Below are 6,834 nucleotides of genomic sequence, written 5' to 3'. Positions count from 1 at the left end.
GAACAACACCAACACGAGGATATCAGATCATCCAAATAATGATATGAAAATATCATTATTTTGTCATTATTTTAAATGTCTTACACTGTAGGCTATTTTCTTTGCCATCAGAATCAGAATGAGAATACTGAAACATGCAACCACACCTGAATTAAAAATGCACAATTAATTACCCAAACACTTGTAATATAATCTTAGTAATGAAAATAATAATACAATGCACCTTTGGGTCATATAGTCTGGAAAGGAAAGTGATGCTAACCCATTTCTACAGTTTGTACATAACTTTAAAGAGAACTTTAATTCAAAAACACCTCACTTACATTCAGATATTTGATGTAGGGATTATGTCAGTCTTGGCCTGTTTGCATTAGCAATGTTACAGAGTTGTTGCCAACTAATCTAATTAGTTGCCAAATGTTTCTCAACCTGTTTCTTTTTAGTACCACTTGCTTTTTAGCCAATGATCTTTTTTTCCCTTCCTGACAAAAAACAAGATAATAACAAAATAAAAACAAAGGCATGTGTCTGTCATGATTAGGCTGTGTGGCAGGCAGGAGAGGACCCAAACGCAAACTCACGGGGAATAAACTCAGAAAGCACAGCTTTATTGCTGGAAAGACAGATCACGAGTAATACAACTGGGGAAAAACTAAAGATAAAGCTCACCAGGAAACACAGGGAGAATCACACACAGCACGAGGGAGACGTGGACATAAATGCACAGAGGGTAAACGAGGGAAGTGGGAGCACATGGGGAACACAGCTGACACAGATAATTGTAACAAGGCAGGGCAGGAGTGAACACAACATGACACATACTGACGAGAGACTGTCAAAGTAAAACAGGAAGTACACAGAGGTTCAGACAGGAGGAGAGAGAGCACGGACATAACGGGCTGGGGAAAACGTGGAATAAAACACAAGGAGGGGAAACAAGGGTTCACAGATACACAGAGGGGCACACAGGGGGAAAAGAAAGAAAATCAGAATACACTGACATAAGGCAAGGACTATCAAAATAAAACAGGAAGAATGACATCACGACTTGAAATGGAAACACGACAGACTCTGGAACAGAAGAAATACAAAAGCACTAGATGTGGCACACAGGGATATAAAGAACAGGGAAAACACGGGAACAGAGACTAACTGCAGGCTGAGATAAACGTTAAGGGAGAGAGAACTAAATAAAAAACTCAAAAACACGAAGATCAGTAATCAAAGAATATAATTCCAGATGTTGAAACACAAATACTGGGTCACAGCATGAAGACAAATGAAATGGACCGACACTTTCATCAAAATATAAAAATGGCTTGAAAATTTTCTGGAGAGATGAGCTCCAGTTAGTATGTGTGATGGACCACTGTGCGGTAGGCAGAGAGTCGACCCAAATGCAGAAGTCAGGAGGCAGAAATAAATGAAAAAAAAGCTTTATCTGCAGTCATGGCGTACGGGAGGAGTAAACAGACTGAAACCTTGACTCCCGGAGACACACAGCATCAGAATGAGTAAGATGTCCTAACTTAATTATTGTAAGCAAGCTTTACTTTGTTTTTTGAGCCAATGAGTCTGTATAATTTTTTAAAGTTTTATCAGCTAATTCGATTTTACAGTGCATAAACGAGGATCGGACAAGGAACACACGCAAACTGAGAGTTTAACGTGATACACAGACACACAAATGAAGCTAATGCAGGTGACTAAACATGATGATAAACACTGAGTGAGGAATTAACTCTAAAGCAGAGAGGAACAAGGAATAGAACCAAATATGCCAAAATGTGAACCCTATAAACCAGAAACCAAATCAATAATTCAAAACACTGGGTCCAACACCAAGAACCATGGCAGTAAGACATGCCCAGGAAACTGTATCATTTTAGATTTAGTCAAAAATAATCTTATGATATTTAGTAATCACATGAATTCAGATGTCTAAATTCTGACAATAACTAAATGACGCTTCAGTCAAAAGATATGGCTAAAACTAAATTAAAAGTTGCTCTCAAAACTAACCCTTTTTACTGTCAGCCATAAAAGACAGATGGGGTATTGTCAGGACCCTGCCGGACGGGTAGGCCAGCGACACCTGAGTTTCAAACTCTATCTACTAAAATCTTGGATGACATCACATCTCAGTGACCTCGGCCTTAAGATCAAGGTCAGAGGTGAAGTGTTTTTAAAAATCTTGTGAATGCAATAAGTTGAAGAACAAGGTGATGTAGGTATGAATTTTGAAATTCATACCATTGCAGCATCCATATGTTTTTAAAGATATCTTTCTGCATTCACATTCAAAATGAACTCAAAGTTTTTAATGAAATAATAAAATGACTCTCTTTAAACATTTAATATATTTTCTGTATCATACTGTGAATAAAATACAGGTTTATGATACTTTGGTTTTGATGTGATTATTCTGCAGCTAAATTCAAAATACCACAACCACACCGAGAGCATTATTTTTATTATCATTATATTAGGAGTAATAATTTGTACTAAATGTAAGACTAAAGAATGCATGTTAGACTGACATATCAAAAACAGAACAGGGTGAACAACACAGTAAAAAATACATTAAATAAGTTCTATAAAGTGTATCTACATAAATGTGAAATATAAAAGCAGCCATGTATGAAAATCACACAAAAATTTAATTTTGTTGGTGTAAAAATATGATATTCTTGTTAAATGTCCAGATAAGTCCAACAAAGTTGTTTAAAATGTACCGGTATGCATAATAATTTTTAAGTGACAAATCATTATCACTCAGTTGCGTTTTCAAATCTACTTGTGCCTTACAAAACATGCAGCACTCTCAGATCAGCAGTGACAGGTGTTCTCTGTGTGCCCAGAATTAGAACAAAGCAAAGTGAAGGTACTTTTATTTTACCATATAAACATGGACATCTGTGAGTGTGGTAAGACCTGACTTAAGAGGCCAACGAAGTGCAGGAGACTGATGCTGTCCAGTGTTTGTGACCAAAAAATAAATAAGAAACTCAACTCAACTCAACTCAACTCAACTCAACTCAACTCAACTCAACTCAACTCAACTCAACTCAACTCAACTCAACTCAACTCAACTCAACTCAACTCAACTCAACTCAACTACACTGACCTGGTCCTTTCTCCCCAAACACCTGAATTCTTCTGCTTAAATAGTCCACTTAACCAAACAATTTCTCCTCTGGCCTATTCCATTCAGTAGGTAAGATGAACATTATCATACTCAAACCTCTACTGCTACTCTTTACTGGCAACATAACTGGTTACTGGTGTAATCAATACATATTACAACAATAAATCAATTTCTCCATAAACACTCTAAAATCAACTTTATTAAATTACAAGAATTCTTCCCCTTCTGCACTTGGTCTCTTCCTGTGACCTCGGATTAACCAAGAAACTATAAAGCAGGAAGTAAAACTACATTTCCTCCTTTTGTTTCTGGAAGACAGGTAGGTAAGGTAAGTTTAAACAAATTAACAGTTGAAATAAAGAACATGTTAACTTAACAAACTTGTAGGAATTGATTTAAACCAAGATGTTATATTATATAATCTGTAAAAGTGCAAAACATAAACAAACCCGGGATAGTAGATGTTTGCCTATTGCAGATTACATGTGAAATATGGTTAAATCAAATCAAGAATGTTAACTAAGAATATGGATAAGTAGTGTTCTCACCCACTTTGTCACTTTGAAACAGCTCGTCACTTCTTATGTCTGTTTATATTTCTATTATCGGTTTTAAATCGCTCCTTCTATCTCTCTGTAAAACACTGTGAATTTACTTGTCTGAGTTGTACTGTACAGTTTGACTGAATAAATGCACAAACGTCCCACCAAAATGAAGAGAGCACAAAGCCTCCACTCTGACACTGCCATTTCTCAGCCACATGGTGGCAGTATAGTGATAAATATAAGCAGGGGAAACCGTAACCAAAGAACGAAAACTTTGATCTCCTGGGTACACTGCTGCTTCTGAAGAGTTTCCAAAGCCCTTCATAAGGAGTGCAGATCCACTTCAGACCAAAGATCCTCTTACTTGATGCATTATAGGTCTCAGTCTCCTTCTGTTACAAGCCTCGCTGTCAGGTAACATTGATCTTACGGTGAGACTTCTAATCTAAACAACTGGCTTAGCCATTCCTGTGTGCTTAGAGCAAAATAAAAAGAACTAAAAAAAGCTTCCCCAGTGAAGACCGCCACTTGTAATTTTGGAATTACAGAATTTCATCATTCTTTTTCTAGTATGTAGTTAGTATGTCAAGTCTTTAGTATTCAGTATACCCCAGACTTACTGTATGCAGGTCTCATTAACATCCATATGCATCCAGTTTCATAAAGTGCCAACAAAAGCCACAGCACAGTGAGCTAAACAGCCAAGATTAAATTTGCCCAGACTTGTTACATGTATAGCTGAAGTTTTTTTTTTTAACCAGAAAGTAGAAACAAGTCCACAGGAAGTTTGGGGATTCTCATTTGTATTATTTGCTGTTTTGAGGCAGAATATGGACCAACACAAAACATTTTTTAAAGCTTTTATTTACTTCACTAACCTTAAAGGGATTCATCAAGTTTTTTTGTGTGTCTGAGACAAAGATGCAAATGTATGTTCTGTTTATTTTATGTTGATATTTACTATGTAAAACTGTCCTGCCTACAGAACTATTTAATGTGCGTTTTCCCCTTATAATAATGGATTGCATTTATATAGCACTTTTTGAGACCCTCAAAGTGCTTTACAATTCCACTATTCACTCACTGTTGTAGCCACAGCTGCCCTGGGTCAGACTGACAGAAGTGAGGCTGCCATATCGCGTCATCAGCCCCTCTGACCAACACCAGTAGGCAGTAGGTGAAGTGTCTTGCCCAAGGACACAATGACTGAGATTGTCCGAGCTGGGGCTCGAACCAGCAACCTTCCGATTACAAGATGAACTGCCAACTCTTGAGCCACGATCTACTAGTGTCTGCTATTGTTTTTATCCAGCTCTTTAGTGTCAAAGGTTCCTTAATAAAGATGCTGTTATGGGTTGTTTGAGATGTTTAAAGTTAACGTTACATCATAGAAGTATTAGGTATTAACAGATATAGTGCAGCGATGGGGACCTTAACAGAGAGTCTCCCTCTATTTGTAATCCAGCAGCAACCTCTGAATGAAGCTAATACTGAAGTGCCAATGCAGTGCACTTCCTCTTTGCCACAATCCCATCAAATGGACCGAATCCAACGTGTATGAAACTTTTAATCCTTTTTGCGCCTACTTTGTGTTTCTGCCTGATAGAAACACCATTCAAACTCCCCAGTAACTGACTCAGTTGTTGTTGTTTTTGCTGTGGTCTATGTGCTGGTCATAACAAAACTGAATTTTATAAATCATTGTGGAAACTTTTATCATTTCAACCAGTCTCATAAAGCTTTCAGTACTTTAAACATTTTACAGTAAGAAACTGTAAACTGGATGATTCTATTCAAGCATTCAAGGAAGCTTTATTGTCATTCGCATCACGTTTACATGAGGTGGAACAAAATATGTACACACGGTCCGCGAGCGAAAAGAACCAGAATAAAAAACTAAAACACCAAACAAAAATAACCAGAAACACAGAATAACAAGTAATAAAATAATACAAATAAACCTGAGTACCAGTATGGAGTGTAGATATAGAAATGCAAGTATAAATACTTTAGCAGCAAAAGGGCATGATGACCAGCACTGATAAAGTGACGTGTCAGTAAGTGTCAGTAGTGATTAAGGTGCTACAACAACAGTTCATGCCCATTATGCATTGAGAAGTCTCACAGCTTCTGGGATGAAGCTGTTTCTCAGCTGGGGTGAGATATTGGGGTGACTGGTGATTAAATAGGAACACATCTGACTGTAGTATACTATAAATCTTTTATTTTGTGGAGTACAGCCTTTTTTGCACAGTCAAACACTAGTTTGAAGAAGGATTATGGTGATCAGTTTGATGGCTGGTTCTGATGAAAACTGTGAAGTGAATGGGGTGGACGAGGATTACACTGAAGTGACAGCTAACAGCCACACAGGAAACAACACTTCTATTATTTGGTTTGCTCACGGTGGTAATTTTGATTTTGACAAGATTAAATTCTCAAGTTAAGGACTGACCTAGCTGACATCTCTGTCAAAAGCACTTTCTTAAATTTCATATACCTAAATAATGGTGAGTAAACCTGACTTAATTGGGAACGTCAGATCAAGCAAGAATGTGCAATCGAAAAGGAACCCATGTAAAAATGTGTTAACACCCACAATTATGAGCAAACTTTATGTTTACAAATGACTAAGCCTTGGAGTTGTACAAGACAGTGGGATGATTTGCAGTCACACCCAGACACTGTCCTTTCAGTGGGAATGTAGAAGCTCAGAGCAGCAGCTCTACCTGTAGCCACATGCCTTATCTGCTCCCTCTAAACTTCTCATCACGGGCACTTAGGAATGTGGTTGGTAAATTGTGTGCCTGAGTGTGTATGTGTGTGTTCTATATCTGCCATGACCTTGCACACAGGTGGGACAGCTTAAAGGTATAGACCGCCACTCCTTTGATATCTCAAGAATGGGCAAATGTTTGCACACTGCTGTTTACAAAGTAACACAGAGACACAAGATAAATCCCATCACCGCTGAGAGAGCAATCTCCAGGCCTGCTTCTTGTCGAACCCAATTTCTCATGTTGAGGCTCTTGTTGACATTGTCCTCATCTATCACGGACTGCATGGTCGCAATGAAAGGGGGCTGTTTGGGAAGAGGGGCTAGTCCACATGAGGGGTGTTTTAAAGCTAATCCACATCCTT

This window comes from Rhamphochromis longiceps, linkage group LG5, assembly GCF_057381845.1.
Source record: "Rhamphochromis longiceps isolate RC_006_pf linkage group LG5, R_longiceps_female_GT1.1, whole genome shotgun sequence".
Classification (NCBI taxonomy): Eukaryota; Metazoa; Chordata; class Actinopteri; order Cichliformes; family Cichlidae; genus Rhamphochromis; species Rhamphochromis longiceps.
This window is presented reverse-complemented; position numbering follows the sequence as displayed.